The 21,084-nt window shown below is 41.3% G+C and overlaps 1 protein-coding gene and 1 pseudogene across 4 annotated transcripts in view; one reads left to right on the forward strand and one right to left on the reverse strand.

Moving 5' to 3' along the window:
* Positions 1-21,084, reverse strand: part of LOC105478818 (lipin 2) — a 92,798-nt gene that overhangs the window by 61,741 nt on the left and 9,973 nt on the right. The gene's annotated exons all lie outside the window — the stretch shown is intronic.
* LOC105478954 (U1 small nuclear ribonucleoprotein C-like) lies at positions 555-7,268 on the forward strand (annotated as a pseudogene).

Genomic DNA, 21,084 nt, shown 5'->3' on the forward strand with positions numbered 1-21,084 from the left:
GGACAATGCTGCTCTAAAACCCTGAGAAAATCTTGAGAACAAGGTGGGGAAAAGGACATTCAGGCAAGTTACAGGTAAGGAAGAACTGAGGACAACTGGACTGTTCATCATTCCTTTAAAGTATTTAATTCATCAACAATACACTAGCTGATCCACATCCATTTAATGATCTTCACATTAAACCTTTTTCTCTGCATCTCAACTTCACAAAAGACAAAATTTTCAAATATTTGACCAAGCAATAGGTGTTTGGTGATGTTTAATACAGTAACACACCACAAAGGTTCATATAATAAAAATGTTAAGTGGCCGAATTAAAAACCTATTTCATCAAAATTAGAAATGGCAAAACTTATCTTGCACGCAGCATGTTTTCCTGCTTGCCTTCTAGCCCAGCAGATAGTAAAGTGGCCTGCAGTACACCAAAGTGCCCAGTCACTTGCAATCTAATTCAATACACATCAGGTATACAAACTCCTACTTCCAGAAAAGAACGGTTTAGGTTTTTATGGTCTAAATTTTATGCAATGAATAAAATTTAAATCTCTTCATCCATGAACTACTGCAGCTCAGGATCCTTGGCATCAGATGGTAGTGATAAAAACCGGATATTGGGGTGCTGCCGGTGGAGAAAAGTGGAAAAAGTCAGAGGTCAGCAAGAAGGGGAGGCTAGCAGGAGAAAGAGACTAAAGAGAAACCTAAGAAGGTGAAAAAAAGAAAAGTTAGAGGGGCAGAGGAAATAAAATGTAGAAGAGATGAGAAAACATTCAACTGGATAGCAGAAGGGGAAAGCCATGAGGAGGGTGGAAAGAAGAAAGACAAAAACCATATCCATTTTAAATGTGAGTAAACTAAGGTCCACAAAGAGGTCAGGAAATTAGCCCAATGTCACCCAACTGGTCAACAAAGGTGCCAGGACAAGAAGACTCCCAGTTTCTGAGTCAGTGCCTTTTTGTGTTATGCCAAGCAGAGACCAAGAGAGAACACGCCGGGGATCGGCAGGAGGAGGCTGACAAAAGGCAGGAGCAAAGGCTTAGCAAGTGAGGCGTGGTGGAGATCCAGCAGGAGAGGTCAGTGGGTAGAATTCTGTTCAGCAACTCTTGCCTACAACGCAACTTACACAACAAGCGGAGTGCCGAGGCCAGTCATTTGGGGTTTCCTGCTAGTGTTTGTATTGTTTCCTTGTTTTAGCTGATGACTCCCAGAATGTGCTGACTGCAAGGAACATGTACTATGGACCCATCAGAAGTGAGCTCATTTTCTAAACATCCGTGTTGCCAACAGGCACACACCTACAGTTTCCTCCTATGGCCACCTGTGGATCACCCTGACCTTAAAGGCTGGTAGCCAAAGTTCTGCTTCCAGCCCCCCATCTGTAAGGTGACACTTTGCAGTCTTGATGGATAAATGTTAAAATCACAACCAAGATTTTCAAAGGAAAATGTTACCATATTGTCAAACTTTTTCTCTACAGGCTAAAATAAGAATAAATGAATACTGAGAAAAGCTACTTTTTACTTTTGCATAATATCTTCAATGATCTTTTTTTAAAAAGTGTATAGAATTTGGAAGTCTTTTTCCCAAGACTTAACTCTTTAAAAAAAAAGTCTAACTTAGGGAAACAAAGCTAAAATGCTAGTTAGGAAAAACAGAATCTTGTTCAGATTCCACAACTTACAATGATGCTAAGTAAAATATACACCTTCTTTGTTTTTGTTTTTTCTACTACTAATCCCATAAGTATTGGTATACAGGGCTTTTTTAAGAGGATGTAACGATTTATTTAAAACTTTCTAGCTAGAATTTGCTTATCTGAAGCTGTACTAAGCTGGTTCAACAGAAATACCTTTACACCACAAGTACGTTATTTTACCATAAAACATGAAAATAACTGTACTCCCCCCAGTGGCCACACTGTGGCCACACAACACCTTGCTCCTGGATTACCAATGAAGATGTGACAAAACTACGTTTTGATTATTTAAAAATCATGAAAAGATTTTATAACCTCAATGACAAAGAATTTCATAACACCCACCAGAATTCTTCTATAGTGAAGAACTTAGGTGCATTTCTGCATTTTCAAGGCCCCTCATGACAAAGGGAACATGTAAAAGACCATGGCTCACCTGAAACAAATGTTTTCATTTACAGCCAAATGGCTCTCACCATCTACACTAAAGCACATGAAGTGTTTCTTCTCCTAAATGGAATCACTTATAATTCACTGTTTATGAAAACAACCCCAAAGGGACTGACTTTTTATTCAAAACCAAGATAAAAGTCCTCTTGCTACCATTCTTGGGTTTCTCAAACATTTGTAGTTTAACTGCTCATTGGGCAATGGTTATATAGTGTACTCAAGTTCCAGTGTTTCATAATATCCTCATACAATCTCAAAATTCTAAACAAGACAGCTAGTGGCTGGCAATTTCACTGACCTGCGAGGGAATAATCAAATGCAAACAGATCTTCCTCCAGGAACAGAAGAGGAAAAACAAGGGAGGGTCTCCTGAGGTCAGAGGCCCAGCTTAAAGTGACTCTCGCAAAGATAAACTGCTTTGAAGACTTGTCATTTATCTTTAAAATTCACACATTTCGTAGTCTATTCTGATAAGTCTATTTTTTTAATGAGAAAAAAAAAAAAAGACTAACTGGCCAAAGCTTTCTTCTACCAAGTTCAAAGCTTAATGCAACACGTTTACTGTAAGAATCAGAATATGCTCGGTGTACACATCGCAGTTTAAGGAGCTTAGGACCAAACAAACTCTGTGGTCTAACCCTTCCAACACAAATGTTCGAGGTCAAGCTTACCACTATTCACCCACTATTTGGAGACGAGAGAGACAATACCGAGAGTTGCCTGGCTGTAGCAGTCAAGTGTATCTGAACATTAAGAGAGTAAAGCTAAACAGCCTAATTATGGATCAGAAGAATTATGGCCTGACTTGTGTCACAACTTTTGGACAACGTTTTCAACAAATTGAAGTCAAAAGAAATGGAAAACCCTCTGTTCTGCTCAGGCAGGAGTCCTGAGACCTCAGTTGCTTGACAGGGGTGGAGGTCGGGGGTGATGAGGGGGCCTGTTAATTGCATAATGGTTTCTGTTTAAATGTGTCTTTTTCTTCTCCCATTTCACCTCTGAACAGCAGTCTGCACAGTGATGACACCGTTAAGTATATGATTTTCTGTACTAGGGTTATATTACCCCCATTTCATTCAAACTCAAAAAATCCTGTTGAAATGCAAGTCTTACTATCGTCAAATTTTAAAACACTAAATAATTTTCAAAGTGTAGTGCTTTAATCTTCTCAGAAACAAATTACTTGTTATAGACTCACAATAATAGGGGTGGCCCAGTGCATCACAACAGTGAGGCCAAGTGAAGGTACTGGAAGAAGTCAGTGCTGGGTTCCTATACTCCAGATCAGTAAGTGAGATAGTTTAAAGCCTGCCCCCCAAAAACAGCAACAAATAACAAATGAAGGTGAGCAAGAGTTGATTACATCATTAAGACAATCCAAAGAAAATATAAGTGAAAATTATCACAAAATGTATCGGCACCATGTAGGAACCCCTCATCCTCTCATTCCTTTACTTGTTTTTTTCCATGTGGACATTTCAGGTCCATCTCTGACTCCAATTTTCTCTTCTACAGCTGGTTCCCCACAACAGTTCTAGTTCAAGATTTTCTCAACCACGTGAAAAACTGGTGAAGGTTATTTAAATTATTCTGTTGCTGTGATCTCTTTCAAACAATTACTTAAAGTTATTTAATTTAAAAGATACTTGTAATTAGCTGGTACTCTTCTTCCTGCCACCTTCTTCCATCTATAGAAATGAACGGCTGCTGTAATGTTAAGTACTGTACTTAGAAACCAGGTGGGTGGATCGCTTGAGCTCAGGAGTTCAAGACCAGCGTGGCCAACATGCTGAAACCCCATCTCTACTAAAAATACAAGAATTAGCTGGGTGTGGTGGCTCATGCCTGTAATCCCAGCTACTCGGGAGGCTGAGGCAGGAGAATCGCTTGAACCCTGGAAGCGGAGGTTGCAGTGAGCCGAGATCACACCTGGGCAACAGAGCGAGACTGTCTGTTCTGCAGCCTGGGCAACAGAGCGAGACTGTGTCAAAAAAAAAAAAAAAAGAATAATCACGAGTGCTGCCAGCAGGCCAGATGGGTAACAGTATAAATTACTGATCTGTAACCTTCAATGGAAGGTTCCCATTGAATCTGGCAACCCTCATTTGTTTCTGCGGTCAGTTCTTTCTCCCAATTTCTGGTTCTTTTTCAAACTTCCATGCTCCTCAACCTGACTCTATTCTGTCACTCTATTTCCCCATCAGAATGTACAACATTCCATATTCTTGAATGCAGACTCATTTGTGCTCTTCAGGAGAAACAGCAAAAATGACTAATACACTTTGCTATGAGAATAAAGAATTTAGTTTCACAATGTTTAGAAATTCTAATGCTATATTTAAGTCTGTTATGAAGAATTTTATTTAACTGGTGAAATTTAAATTAAAATGAAAAGTAACTGAATTCTCAGATTACACTTAGTGAATCTGCCTACTTCAATCCAAAGCTCGACTAAGATGTGTAAGAAAAAAACTGAAACACTGATACTCAGTTGTATACACAAGTTATATTCTACAAATACAGATGAATCCAATTCCAGATGGTGGCAGTAACTGCATTCTCCAGTGAGGGTAAAGCTTCAATGCACTAAGTAGTAAAAGGGGAAAAGTTAGTCAGCTTTGCTAGTCTTTCAAGTTAAATGCTGGTAATGTCTAAGATTTAACCTTGTAACGTCAAGACACAGGATTCAAAAAGCAAAGAGGCATCTGAAAGTTGCAACAACATTAGAAGAAATGCGCCCTCTTCTAAGGATAAAGCACCACTGAAACGGAACAAGTGTGACATTTCATTTTATTTTTCTTCCAGACTCAGCATACTTTACACAAAAAGGTTCTCCCAGGAACAGGGCATTTAGTTTGTGTAAAAATCTTTAGCCTTTGCAACGAATTAATTGTATTCAATTTTAAAAAGTATACTTCAAGTACAACATAGGTATTTATATTGAAATCATAGAAGAAAACACAATCGGGGCAGCCAAGCACTATTTATTTAGTATTTACTCTAAGCCACATCCTGGAATTAATCCTTTGCATATATTATCTCTGATCTACACAATTTTCATGAAAGACAGATTTGCTTTATCTCTATATTTTACAGATGAAGAAATGGAGGTTTAGAGAGAGGTTATTTAAATATCCAAGAACAAACCAGCTAGAACTCAAGATGTCTTCCACAGTACCTTCTTAGACTCATTATTTAAGCTGAAATTCACATTTACTATGCTAAGTATTTTTAAAATCTCAAACATTATGCAATGCATCTAAAAGAAAAAAATGCCTAGGAATAAATTTAACCAAGGAGGTGAAAGCTTGTACAACTAAAATTGAAAAATCACTGACAGAAAAATTAAAAGACAACCTCAGTAATAGAAAGACATCCGTGTTCATGAATAGGAAGACTCAATATCGTTAAGATGCCAATATTACCTAAAGCGATCTTCTAATTCAAGGGAATCTCTATCAGAATTCCCAAAGTCTCAAATTCATATGGAGTTACAAGGGGCCCTGACTAGCCAAAATAATATTGAAAAGAGTGAAGTTGGAAGACTTCCATTTCTTGATTTCAAAACTATTATAAAGTTACAGTAATCAGGCTGGGTGCAGTAGCTCACACCTATAATCCCAGCACTTTGGGAGGCCAAGGTACACAGATGACTTGAGGTCAGGAGTTTGAGACCAGCTTGGCCAACACGGTGAAACCCTATCTATACAAAAAACACAAAAATTAGCCAGGTGTGGTGGCAGGCTCCTGTGGTCCCAGCCACTCGGGAGGCTGAGGCAGGAGAATCACCTGAACCCAGGAGGCAGAGGCTGCAGTGAGCCGAGATTGCACCACTGTACTCCAGCCTGGGTGACAGTGTAAGACTCTGTCTCAAAAAAAAAAAAAAAAAAAAGTTACCGTAATCAAAACAGTGTGGTACAGACATAAAACAGACATATAGACCAACTGAATAGACTTGAGAGTCCAGAAATAAACCCAAACATTTATGACCAATTGATATTTGACAAGAGTGCCAAATCCACTGCATGGTAGAAAGAATAGTCTCCTCAACAGATGGTGCTGAGACAACTAAGTTTCTATATGCAAAAGAATGAATCGGAACCCTACTTTACACCATATTAAAATATTAACTCAAAATGGACCAGTGACCTAAAACCATAAAACTCTTAGAAGAAAACATAAATCTTGGATTTGGCAAAGGATTCTCAGATGTAACACCAAAAGCATGAGTAACAAAAAGTAGATAAACTGAATCTCACTCAAATTACTTTTTCTGTATCAAAGGACATTATCAAGAAAAAGACATCAGACAGAATATAAAATATTTGCAAATCGGGGAGTTTAACTCCAGAATACATTTAAAAATTCCTACAACAACAAAAAGACAAATGATTCAATTAAAATATGGACAAAGGATCTACATAAACTCCTCTTCAAAGAAGACAGACAAAATGGCAAATAAATACATGAGAAGATGCTCAACATCATTAACCATCAGAGAAAGGCAAATCAAAACCACAATGAGATACCAATTCATACCCACTATGATGGCTACTGTTTCTGTAAAAAGGGAACAGAGTGGCCAATGACTGTGACTACTGCAATACATACCTCACCCACGACTCTCCATTTATGAGAAAGACATACTGCAGTGGTAGGAAACAGAGAGAGAAATGTGAAAGATTACTATTAGAAATGGATGGAAGAACAGGCTCAGAGCCTGACTGACAAAACAAGGGTTGCATTTCAACAAGGAAAGATATTTCCTACTTCAATCTCTGTTCCTCCGCCGGCAGGAACAATGATACCACCTCCCTCCAGTCTTCTGGGTCCTCCTCACCCTGGTATGATGCCAGCAGCCCATACGGGGCCCCCTCCTAGGATGATGCCAGTGGGACCTGCTCCTGGAATGAGGCTGCCCATGGGAAGTCACATGCCAATGATGCCTGGGCCCCCAATGATGAGACCTCTTGCTTGTCCCATGATGGTGCCCACTTGGCCCAGAATGACTCGAGCAGACAGGAAGGATAGAGGGGAGGCCTCCCTATATCAGTTTTATATTACTTGTTCTACTTCACCAGGAGATTACAATGCTGTGACTCTGGGTGTTTTCTTCACAGGCTGATACAGAAAAGGTGCTCCCCCTTCCTATTAAAGAGAGAATAGTTTTGGAGTAGAGAAGTGGGACAAAAAAAAAGTGCAGTTTTTATTTATATTGTGAAATATGAAAATAAAATTGTCAATGTTTTTTAAAAAGAGAAAATATATGTTAGAAAGAAAACTGGAGACGCTCAAACACTTGTGCACTGTTGGTGAGAATGTAAAATGGTGTAACCACTGTAGAAAACAAGTTTGGTGGTTTCTCAAAAGCTAAATATGGAATTACCAGGCTAGGCACAGTGGCTCACACTGTGGGGGACTAAGGTGGGAGGATCATGTGAGCCCAGGAGTTAGAGACCAGCCTCAGCAACATAGTGAGACTCTGTTTCTACAAAAAATAAACAAAATAAGCCAGGCGTGGTGGTGTGCACGTATAATCGCAGCTCCCGAGAAGGCTAAGGTGGGAGGACTGCTTGAGCCCAAGAGGTCGAGGCTACAGTGAGCCAAGACCACGTCACTACACTCCAGCCTGGGCGCCAGAGTGAGACCTGTCTCAAAAAATAATAAGGCCGGGCACAGTGGCTCACGCCTATAATCCTAGCACTTTGGGAGGCTGAGGTGGGTGGATCATGAGGTCAGGAGTTCAAGATCAGCCTGGCCAAGATGGTAAAACCCCATCTCTACTGAAAATACAAAAATTAGCTGGGAGTGGTGGCAGGCGCCTGTAATCCCAGCTACTCAGGAGGCTGAGGTAGAGAACTGCCAAACACAGGAGATGGAGGTTGCAGTGAGTTGAGACAGCGCCACTGCACTTTAGCCTGGGTGACAAAGTGAGACTCCATCTCAAAAAAAAAAAAAAAAAGTATAATAATAAAATAAAAAATAAATATAGAATTGCCATATAATCCAGCAATTTCACTCCCAGGTATATACACAAAAGAACTGAAAACAGACATTTGTATACCAGTGTTCATGGCAGCATTATTCGCAACAGCCAAAATGTGGAAACAACACAACTGTCCATTAACAGATAAATGGAGAAACAAACTGTGTTATATCCATGCAATGGAATATTAGTCATGAAAATAAGTGAAGTTCTGATACATGCCACAACATGGATGAACCCTGAAAACATGCTAAAAGAAATAAGCCTGATACAAATATCATATGATTCCAATTATGTGAAATATCTAGAATAGGCAAATTCATAAATAAAAGGTAGATTAGAGGTTACCAGGGACTGGGGGAAATAGAGAGTTATTGCTTAATGGTTACAGAGTTTGGGGTCATGAAAAATTTTGGAAATAGCAGTGATGGTTGTACAACATAGTAAATGTAGTTAATACCACGAAATCATATATTCAAAAATGGTTGAATCTTACTACAATTAGAAAATTATGCAATGGGGCCAGGCACGGTGGCTCACAACTGTAATCCCAACACTTTGGGAAGCCAAGGTGGGAGGATCACTTGAGTTCCAGGAGTTCAAGATCAGCCTGGGCAACACAGTAGTGAGATCTCATCTCTATAAAAAATTTTTAGGCCGGGCATGGTGGCTCATGCCAGTAATCCCAGCACTTTGGGAGGCCGAAGAGGGCGGATCATGAGGTCAGGAGATCAAGACTGTCCTGGCTAACACACTGAAATCCCGTCTCTACTAAAAATACAAAAAAAAAAAAATTAGCTAGGCATGGTGGCGGGCACCTGTAGTCCCAGGTACTTGGAAGGCTGAGGCAGGAGAACAGTGTGAACCCAGGAGGCGGAGCTTGCAGTGAGCTGAGACAGTGACACTGCACTCCAGCCTGGGCGACAGAGCAAACCTCTGTCTCAAAAAAAAAAAAAAAAATTTTAACTATTATTAGCCAGGTGCGGTGGTGTGCATCTGTAGTACTCAGAGGCTGAGGTGGGAGGATGGCTTGGGCTCAGGAGGTTGAGCGTGCAGTGAGCCATGTTTACACCACTGCACTCCAGCCTGGGAAAGACAGCGAGGCCCTGATGGAGGAAGAAAATAAAGAAAGAAGAAAAGGAAGAAAGAAGAAGGAAGAAGGAAAAAAGGTAGAAGAAGAAAAATAGGAATAAAATTATGCAATAAAACTCTAATTGAAATGTAAAGCAATGTCAATACAGTCCACAGTTTAAAATAAGAATATATTAATTCTTGGCTATAAATATCACCTTCTATTCCTATACTGTTACAAACTTCCTAGGTTATTCAAACAACTCATTGAATATCATTAGCCCTCAATTTCCTCACTCAAAAAGTGAATTTCTAGACAATTTCTATGTATCCTTCTAGGTAAAACAATCTGACATTTCGAACACCATGGCTTTCTGAGCGTTCAACTCTACTAAGTACAAAGCAAAGTATTTCCCACAACTTTGTTTTTACCATGAGCTTGGTGATTCCACAGTAGTAATTTCAACAAAAAATTACATGTAACTTTCATTTTATGTATACCTACACACAACAGAGAGCTTCTTCCTTCCGTCAAAAATTACATTGGACCACAACAAATTCACTTCTGATCTCAACGCAAATTCCTAATCTCAGCTTCTAAACATCTAGAGGTAACCCTAAAGAATATATAGCCCATGAGTAGTTTGTGCCTCCCTCATTTCTGAGAACCCCACTAAGCTTTGCAATATACCCTCTTTACAGAAAACATGCAAACCAGCAGCATACGTGCATACCCACACAACCATACACAGATCTGTGCTCGGAGGATCCAATGGAACCCCACTATGGTTAGTCTTCAGACCGCAAGTAAAGAACCCCTGGTTCTAAACCACACTGCTATTTGAAAGCTGAGAGTATATACATATTGAAAAAGTCAATCACCTCGCAGTCAAAGTAGTTAAAACATGCTCAATCCAGCCTTACATTACACAGTAACAGCCCTTAAAATGAAGTAGTGCAGACTGTACATAAACATACGCCTATCATTCAAGAACTTTCCCCGTGCCTATAATGTCTCAGGTACCAATACTGCCTTTAGTCCTAGGTCCTGCACTTTAGAAGGCTCTGTGTATCACGAATCCAAAATATGAAGGCAGTAAGTATTTTTCTGATTCATTTCAGATCTCTAGGAAAGTTTTTTGAAGACAATTTAGATAAGGGAACAGGTGGTTATCACAAGCCAAGCTGCTCCAGACCTGTGCCCTGCAAGTCAGTGTAGATCTGTGCAGCAGACCTACGCTCAGGCTCCCCAGGGCAGCTGGCAAAGGACAAGGCTTCTGCAGGGTCACTGGTGGCCATGGGGGTGGTGACTGGATTTATACCTGTAAAAAAAATTTTTTTAATGATATATCATAGTTGGGGAGGACATGTAATAATATTTTATACATGTATACAACGTGTAATGCTCAAATCAGGGTAAATGGGCTATCCATCCCCTCAAACAATTATCTTTTCTTTGGATTTACGGCTTTTAATAGTTTAGATACAGGTTTTCTCAGCATACTGACATTTTTGGTCAGATAATTCTTTGCTTGGGAGGTGAGGAGTGTAGCATCCCTGGCCTCCAACCACCAGATGCCAGTAGCACCCTCCCCAGTTATGACAGCCAAAAACAGGTCTCTGGTTATTTCTGAATGTCCCCGGGGGTGGGGTGGAGTGGGGGGCAAAACTGTCCGCAGCTGAGAACCACTGGTTTAAACAGATGGTATGTGGCCCTGTATTGATAAGCCTGTTCTGACTGGGTCCCCACAAACATGTTAGGGGTGGGCCGGCAAGCACGTGACTTGGCTGAATTTAGACGGGGAGTTTTACACCAAAGCTCTCCCACTTGCCACGGACCTCCAGGATGGAACCTTCCTCCGTTTCAGCTGGACCTAAGCTTCAGAGGCCCCCTTCATATAGCAGGGTTAAGAGCACCTGTCAGGTAGGACTGCTGTGAGGATCCCATGATGTGGTGCCTGGAAATTACCAGCTGCTTTATAAATGCTAGTTTTCTTTCTTCTTTGCATTAAAAAGGAACAATGAACTGAATAGTTCCAAGACATATGCCACAATAAGTGCTTTAGCAGCTGACTGTTAGGATAGGATTCCAGCCATCACAGAGCTATTTAATAATAAGGGACCCTGGAAAAGAAAACAAATGACTTTCTAAATCTAAATGCTTCAATCATCAGCTCTGTGCATCTGTTTGAACTTCCCAAACCATTTCCCTATTCCTTAAGACTCATCCAACTGCACCCCACTCTTCAGCCTATTTGTCCCCAGTGTTTTCTCTTCTTCCAAGTTTTGGTGTAAAACTGTCTAGTCACATCTACACTCTAGCGTGAATATTGTCTTTTAAATCAATCACCTCTGAAGGCTACAATAAATTAATTCCACTGATATACCACTGTGTAACATGACATGAGGGCTCCTCTTTCTTCCTGAAAGAACCATCTTTAAATTTAATTTAGGTGCTACACAAGATAAAAATGAGTATCAATACCACATAGTCACACGACTCTTATACTCCAAAAGTAAATATAATTTATCTGACGTGCATGGTTCATCAGATGTTGCTTTGAATGGCTTCTAGCTATTTCCAAAAACCTAATCTACCTTGAAGGGTAAAGATTTTCCATCACTGGGAATAAAAGGTTACATTGTGAGACTCTGAAAGCAATTTAAAAAGGAACTTTGGGAGGCCGAGACGGGCGGATCACGAGGTCAGGAGATTGAGACCATCCTGGCTAACACGGTGAAACCCCGTCTCTACTAAAAAATACAAAAAACTAGCCAGGCGTGGTGGCAGGCGCCTGTAGTCCCAGCTACTCAGGAAGCTGAGGCAGGAGAATGGCGTGAACCCGGGAGGCGGAGCTTGCAGTGAGCTGAGATCCAGCCACTGCACTCCAGCCTGGGCGACAGAGCGAGACTCCGTCTCAAAAAAAAAAAAAAAAAAGGAAGGGGTGTTTCAAAATGTTTTCCAGAATGACAGCATAGATGAAATGTGTATGTTGCCCCTCAAGTGCAAAGCACATTTCATTGTGCAAGTTTTTAGTCATGTTCCTTCACAGTCACATTGTTTAAGCAGGGTACCAAGTTTCCTTACTATACGTGTATAATGGAGGGCAAAACTGAAGAATCAGAGGTAATTAGCTCTATGGGCAAACTTTAGACTTACTAATAAAATGTTACGGCCGGGCACAGTGGCTCACGCCTGTAATCCCAGCACTTTGGGAGGCCAAGGCAGGTGGATCGTGAGGTCAAGAGATCGAGACCATCCTGGCCAACGTGGTGAAACTCCGTCTCTACTAAAAATACAAAAAATTAGCTGAGTGTGGTGGTGCATGCCTATAATCCCAGCTACTTGGGAGGCTGAGGCAGGAGAATAGCTTGAACCCAGGAGTTGGAGGTTGCAGTGAGCCGAGATCGTGCCACTGCAGTCCAGCCTGGCGACAGTGCGAAACTCTGTCCCAAAAATAAAAGTGTTGCATTGGTTATTTTATAATGTCCATGAATTACATCATCCAACATCTCCATTTCAACAGGCATGGTGATGCTGCAGAAAAGATATGATTACATGCTTACCTCCCAGGATAATTTTTTTTTTTTTTGGGTGGGACAGAGTCTAGCTCTGTCGCCCAGGCTGGAGTGCAGTGGCGCCATCTCACCTCACTGCAAGCTCCAGCTCCAGGGTTCACGTCATTCTCCTGCCTCAGTCTCCCAAGTAGCTGGGACTACAGGCGCTCGTCATCACGCCCGGCTAATGTTTTGTATTTTTACTAGAGACGGGGTTTCACTGTGTTAGCCAGGATAGTCTCGATCTCCTGACCTCATGATCCACCTGCCTCGGCCTTCCAAAGTGCTGGGATTACAGGCATGAGCCACCATGCCCGACCAATACCTTTATCTATCTATTGAATATCATATATATCCCAGAACAACGGAACCACATCCCACCCTCTCCAAACACAGCATCATTTGGTTCTACAAAGGCCTTGACAATGGCACCAAGTTTGCTGTACTTGCTAATGGTAAACTTCTGTGGAAGAGGTGCCAGTGTCAACATATCATAAACATGTACATTTCATTTTTGGAGGCTTATATTTTTTTTTCTTTCCTTTTTTTTTTTTTTTTTTTTTTGAGACGGGTCTCACTCCTTCACCCAGGCTGGAATGCAGTGGCACGATCTCGGCTCACTGCAACCTCCACCTCCCGGATTCAAGCAATTCTCCTGCCTCAGCCTCCCGAGTAGCTGGGATTACAGGTGCCCACCACCACACCCAGCTAATTTTTGTATTTTTAGTAGAAAAAGGATTTCACCATGTTGGCTAGGCTGGTCTCGAACTCCTGACCTCAGGTGATCCGCCAGCCTTGGCCTCCCAAAGTACTGGAATTACAGGCTTGAGCCACTGTACCCGGTCTCATTTTTGTTTTTTGTTTTTTTTTTTTTTAGTAGAGATGGGGTTTTACTCTGTTGGCCAGGCTGGTCTTGAACTCCTGACCTCATGTGATCTGCCCACCTCAGCTTCCCAAAGTGCTGGGATTACAGGCATGAGCCACTGCACCCGGCAGAGGCTTCTACTTTTCTAAACATAACCAATTCAAAGGAACATGAATGAAGTCAAAGCTACAGCAGTCACTTTCAAGACACCATCAGAATACCAGGCCACTATGCCCGTAACTCTGCAGTGTGCCACAATGAAACCAAGACTGCCACAATACTGATCAAAAGGTGACTTCTGCTGCATAAACAACTCACCAACCTTACATATGGCATCCATCACTGTTGAATGGCTCCTGCGGGGGGAAAGCAGGCTCTTCCATAATGACTAGAAGTCTGTTACTGTAAGTCTGCTAGATCGGTAAGCATGAATTCACAACTTCTCTCTCTTTCCTTTGGAAGTGCCTGAAGTGTCTCCTTGTCTCAGTTAAACAGAACACGGTGACCGTGAGGCAGAGTTCCCAGTGCCAGGCAGCTCCAGGCACCCTGTGCCTGTGTCTGCAGAGGAGTCTTTCCCAATGTCAATCAAAACACAGTTCAAGTTTCATGCCCTGCTTTATTAAATTCTGCATGGTGTCCACTGGGACCACATCAGAATCTTCAAAAATGTAAGGAGGGGGACCTCCCTTTCCTGGCTCTGGGAGGACACTCGGGTGGATAAAGGGAAAGGCTGTGGCCGTACCAATGGCACTGCTGCAATCAATGCCACCAATCACTCAGATTTAGGCTATTTTTAAGTAGTTTTGCAAAACAAATGCCAAGTAAGGCTGCAGCAGTGTGTTATCACAAGCTGACTTGCATACTAAGCTACTTCAACGAGAGAGAAGGACTTCCAAGAGCAACAGCAAGTCACCGAAACAGCACTTGAAAGTCCGAAAACAAAGCCTGTTTCACTCACTGGTCTGTTCAACAGCAGTGTCTATTCTATTCTGAGAGCTGGGGATCAAGCAGTGAACTTGGCTGACAAGGTACCTGTCCTTGTAGTGCTTATATTCTAATGGGGGGAGAGAGACAACAACAACATATGTTAGGCTGGGACAACTATCATAAAGGAAATAAAAGAGGGTGCTGCTGCCTGAGGAGAGGGAGGAAGAGCAGCAAGAGACACTTTAAGTAAAGGGCTGTAGAGCCCAGAACAGGAAAGTACATGACATATATATATATATATATATATTTTAAAGCAACAAAGCTCCAAGAAGGCTCATATCTGAAAAAAGAAATCAGAGTATAACACGGAGGGACAGAGCATGAGAAACTGGCTAACATGCTCACCTAACTATGCCAGGATATAGATAGGATTTACTTTCTCATAAGACACTGCTGCTGTTCTTTCTTTAGTCATTTTGCCAACCTTCAAATGACTTTAGAAACAAAGCAAGAGTGAAAATGAGACAACTGAGATACTGTCATTAAACATTCAGGAACATGCAGAAAATTTTAGCAGTCACAAGTCTGAACAAAAATCTCCAGTTGTAATCTAAAAATTATTTCCTAAGAGTTTCTTTCTGATCATTAGTGAAGACAGGTATAACTAAAAGTATCTTTAAAAATACTGCTATAACTAGACATCCTGTCAGAGGATGCCACATGTGTTACCTCCACTCTCAAATCCCACTGTTTGGGTTGAACTATATCCTCCAAAACAGAAAGGCTGAAGTCCTAACCTCTAGTAGCTCAGAATGTGACCTCATTTAGAAAAGGGATCTTTACAGAGGTATTCAAGTTAAAACGAGGTCATTAGGGCTGGCCCTAATCCAGTAAGACTGATGTCCTCATAAAAAAAGGAAATCTGGGGCACGGTGGCTCACGCCTGTAATCCCAGCACTTTGGGAGGCCGAGGCAGGCGGATCACGAGGTCAGGAGATCGAGACCATCCTGGCTAACACAGTGAAACCCCGCCTCTACTAAAAATACAAAAAATTAGCTGGGTGTGGTGGCGGGCGCCTGTAGTCACAGCTACTTGGGAGGCTGAGGCAGGAGAATGGCGTGAGCCCAGGAGGCGGAGCTTGCAGTGAGCTGAGATCGTGCCACTGTACTCCAGCCTGGGCGACAGAGTGAGGGGTTCCATCTCAAAAAAAAAAAAAAAAAAAAAAATTAAAAAAAAAAACAGAGGAAATCTGGACAGAGAGACAGACATGCATACAGGAAGAACGCCATGTGAATATAAAGGCAGAGATTGAGGTGATGCACCTACAAGCCAAGGAACACCAAAGGCTGCCAGCGACCCACCAGCAGCTAGGAGAGGATGCTAATAAAAATAAGCATCCAAGAATGAGAAAGCGTACTTGGAAATTAAAACACAATTGTAAAATTGAGACATTCTATAGAAGGGTTGGAAAATAAATACCAGCCTGGGAAACACAGCAAGACCCTGTCTCTACAAAAATTTAAAAAAGGCAAGGCACGGTGGGTCTCACCTGTAATCCCAGCACTTCAGAAGGCTGAGGTGGGAGGACTGCTTAAGGCTGGAAGTTCAAGACCAACTTGGGCAACATTAGTGAGACCCTATCTCTGTTTTGTTTTGTTTTGTTTTTTTATTTTAAAAAGAAGAAGAGCCGGGCGCGGTGGCTCACGCCTGGAATCCCAGCACTTTGGGAGGCCAACGCAAGTGGATCACCTGAGGTCGGGAGTTCGAGACCAGCCTGACCAACATGGAGAAACCCCGTCTCTAACAAAAATACAAAAAAATTAGCCGGACATGGTGGCACATGCTTGTAATCTCAGCTACTCAGGAGGCTGAGGCAGGAGAATCGCTTGAACCCGCGAGGTGGAGGTTGTAGTGAGCCAAGATTGTGCCATTGCACTACAGCCTGGGCAACAAGAGCAAAACTCAGTCTCAAAAAAAAAGAAGAAGAAAGAAGAGGAGGAGGAGGAGGAGGAGGAGGAAGAGGAGGAGGAAGGGGGCAGGAGGGAGAAGAGGGGCAGGAGGAGCAGGAGGGGGAGGAGGAGAAAATGTAGAAAGCAAATCTCCCAGTAAATCCAACAAGGATAAAAGAATGGGCAAAAGGAGGAAAAAGATGAATATCAGCGCATCAATCCAAAATGGTCCCAATATCTGACTTGTAGGCTTTTTAAAGAACAGAAACAGGAGGGGAAAAAAAGGTAGGGGAAGGCAGGGGTTGGATATTATCAAATAAATCATACAAGAAATTTCCTGGAGTCAGAAACATGATTTTCCAAATTGAAAGTTCCCACCAGGTGCCCAGCTCAAAGGATGAAGAAATACCTGCACTGCTGTGGACTCCACCTAAGATAGTCATGACAAAAACATGCCAATAGACAACGTTAAAGGCTACACAAAGGATTCCAAAATCACCATATGGGCATGGCTACACAAAGCAGGACACACACCATGCCCTCCATCAGATGTACGGCACCTAGTGCCAGCCACTTACCCAACATCATGAGTGTACACAGCTACAGATGATTCCACCTGTGGAGAGAGGCCTCACTAGGCCTGATAAATACCCACTACAGTCTCTGGGTGTTTCTATGCCCTCTGGCCTGCGCAGAATCTGGTGACATACCTGCCTGCTAGCCGGGTGTAAGTAACGAAAAAAGGACAGGGGTGAGGGTTCACTGTGAAGCCAGATAAGGTGGGTACTTCCCGGGTTCCCTCCTAAGAGACTGTGTCTCATCCAAAAACTGAGATGGCAAATCCCAAACCAAGGCGCTTCATCAAGAGATGATAATGAGGTTTTTTAAAAAGAGACAAAGTAAAGGTGCTACAAAAAAAAAAAAAATAGGTGGGGGAAAGGACAGGAAAAGGGGGAAAGGGGCGTAGAGGGAGGGAGAGAAAGAAATCAAAAAGCCTTGAGACTCCTCAAAAAAGGGTAACTTCTCAAAAGTAACAATTCTAAAGGAAAACTATTTCCATTTTAGCATTCTATAGCTAGCCTATCAGTTGGGTAGGAGGTTCAAATAAAGACATTTTCAGACATGTAAGCTCTCAAAGAACTTCCTTCATGTAAACCCTTTCTCAAAAAGCTGCTGGAGGATGTGCTCCATCAAAATGGGGAAGCATGCCAAGACAGAAGACAACGCGTAATCCAGGACTCAGAATCCAACACAGGAAATTACTGGGATTCAGGGTGAGTGAGGTGTTGACTGCAGAGTTCTATAGTTCTATCAGAAACTGGGGGCCTGAATCTGTGACTGATACTAAGAAATGTAAACCAAAAAAATAATTGTTGACTCTAGAGAAAAGAAAAATATGAACTGGCGAAGAAATAAAATCACTGCACATGCTTAGCTGTGAACAACATTTAGCCATGAAAATATAAACAATGAATATTAAGAAAATTAGAAAATGGTATTGAGAGCTTAGTATAAAGAAACGTGTGTGTGACAGGAGGGTTATGTAAGAGATGAACCTTCATCTTGCAGAGTAGGAAATCAATAGAGACGGTCTAAAATTAAAAAAACAAGCTACAGTAGTGTATGCATACAGGCACGGCATCAAATCCCACAAGCAACAGAAAAGAAATGAAAGGGGCTTTTGCTAGGGAGCAGTAATCAGCTGTGAGAAAGAGAACTGGGGTTTTTCATTATAAACCTCACAGTACTATATATTTAAATGTTTAAATTACATATAAAAATAATATACCTACGATTTTAAAAGATAAACAGAACTATTACATGATATAGCTTAATGAATAAGAATCGTATTTACAGAAATGAACACTACTAAGGGAAGGAAAATATGAACACCAAGCAAATATAAGCATTGTAAGGCTTTTTTTGGTTTTGCTTTTAATTAGGAAAAGTTACTTTCCAACTCTCAGGACCAGCACCTGTGGTCCATCTGACCTTTAGGTATGTCTGCAGATACCTTTGTTAGTAAGACAAAACAAACAAACCAGGACACTTAAATACAACAAAGTTATCTAGTTCATTCACTTGGGACAGGGAGATGACCTAAAACAAAAGTCCTATTTCTTGACTGTCATGAAGATAGCACACTTGCGGGGGGGAAGGTCCATTTCCATTCCATGGCAAGGATAGCACTGAAAGATTCAGCCACCATTTAAAAGGATGACCTTCAAAAGACCAAAAAAAAAAAAAAAAAAAAATAGCCACCATAGCAATACAGGTGTACCAGTTCCTATGTTTTTCAACTGGCAGAGAATAAAATTTCATGTAGTTTTTTAATCTAAGAAAACTGGTGTCCATTCTAACGAAAATCAATTATTCAAGCTTATAGAAATATGTTAGAGGCCTTATGAATTAATCAGCAAATGTTTTTATTTTAGTTAAATGTTCACCTGCAATATACTAGGTATAAACACCTGTGCTTTCTAGAAGTCCCATTCTAAATACAAAGATAAGGCTCCTCCTACAGGCCCACACATTAACAAAATTCATGCAGCCATAGACGAAACGATGGCAAAAATCTTAAGGATTACATTTATAAACACATGTCGTGCATAAGATTTATATACAAAATTTCTAACTTTGGCACTATGAGGATAAAGAAATTTCTTTCTTTCTGGGTCAAGAAGGAAATTCTAAGCAAACACATGAAACAGGGGTTTTTTTTTTTTTTTTTTTGAGATAAAAATAAGCTCCCAACTAAACATTAAATTCTCACATTAAAAATATAAGCCCAGAGCTATCTCCAAGATAGTTCCTCAGACTCTCCACAATCGCTCAAGCAGTACTCCATTCTAAGTTCCTCCTTGTCCCTGATTCACAAAACCCTGCTTTATGCAGAAGCAGACCTACTTGATTCCTCTATGACACTATCAGCTACTTCAGGACAAGAGGAATGTTCATTCACCTTTCGCCCTTTGTCCTATGACTCAACACCGGCTCCTCTGGCCTAGTAAGACCTACAGGTGGCTGCTGGCTCCAGTTTAACATATGACCTCATTTAATCCTCAGAACCAGCCTGTCAAGTAGGTACTGTTATCTCCCTATTACAAAAGAGACGACTGAGTAAATGATTCATCAAAAGAATATTCATGAATTTGGGAATTCCTAAAGGTCTATGAGTATATTTCTATTTTAATGAAAGGTTCTTCATCAGAGCTGATATGTCATTCATTTATTCAATTATACTAAGTAAAACACCACTAAAACTCCGTTAGCGGGGAGCTCATCTGCAGATGTAGTTACCAAGTCAGTCAAATGATACAATGAAGAAAGCACTAGTTCAAAAGACAGATCTGCTCAAAGAGAATTCAGATTCTCAATTGTACTAGGGGTTTCCACTGGCTACCAACAATGTGATGGGACCTGGATTTCTGACCTGTTGTGGGAAGTAAAGGACTCCAAACAGAGGGACTGGCTGGAGCCAAGGCAGAAGAACATAAATTGTGAAGATTTCATGGACATTTATCAGTTCCCAAAATTAATAATTTCATAACTTCTTACACCTGTCTTTACTGCAATCTCTGAACATAAATTGTGAAGATTTCATGGACATTTATCACTTCCCTAATAATACTCATAATTTCTTATGCCTGCTTTTACTTTAATCTCTTAATCACGTTATCTTCGTGAGCTGAGAACGTACATCACCTCAGGACCACTATTGTACAATCGATTGTAAAACGTGTGTTTGAACAATATGAAATCAGTGCATCCTGAGAAGAACACAATAATAGCGATTTTCAGGGAACAAGGGAAGATAACCATAAGGTCTGACTGCCTGTGGGATCAGGCAGAATAGAGCCATATTTTTCTTCTAGCAGAGAGCCTATAAGTGGATGTGTAAGTAGGAGAGATATCGCTGAATTCTTTTCCCTGCAAAGAATATTAATAACTGATACCCTGGGGAAGGAATGCATTCCTGGGGGGAGGTCTATAAATGGTTGCTCTGGGAGTGTCTGTCTTATGCAGTTGAGATAAGGACTGAAATACACCCTGGTCTCCAGGAGTACCCTCAGGCTTACTAGACTGGGAAATTCCAGCCTGGTAAATTCTAGTCAGACCAGTTCTCTGCTCTCGAACCCTGTTTCCTGTAAAGATGTTTATCAAGACAACACATGCACAGCGGGACACAGACCCTCATCAGTAATTCTAATTTTGCCTTTGCCTTGTGATCTTATTGCCCTTTGAAGCATGTGATCTTTGTGACCTACTCCCTGTTCATACACCCCCTCCCCTTTTAAAATCACTAATAAAAACTTGCTGGTTTTGCGGCTCGGGGTTGTCATCACAGTCCTACCAATACGTGATGTCACCCCCAGAGGCCCAGCTGTGAAATTCCTCCTTGTACTCTTTCTCTTTATTTCTCAGACCAGCCGACACTTAGGGAAAATAGAAAGAACCTACGTTAAAATATTGGGGGCTGGTTCCCCCAGTACTGAACAAAGTAAAAGACAGGAAGCTCTATTCAACTCTGAAATTGTTTAACTTAATGATCCTTCTACACACAGTCCAGTGCCATGTAACCCA

The sequence above is a fragment of the Macaca nemestrina genome, chromosome 19 (genome assembly GCF_043159975.1).
Source record: "Macaca nemestrina isolate mMacNem1 chromosome 19, mMacNem.hap1, whole genome shotgun sequence".
NCBI lineage: Eukaryota > Metazoa > Chordata > Mammalia > Primates > Cercopithecidae > Macaca > Macaca nemestrina.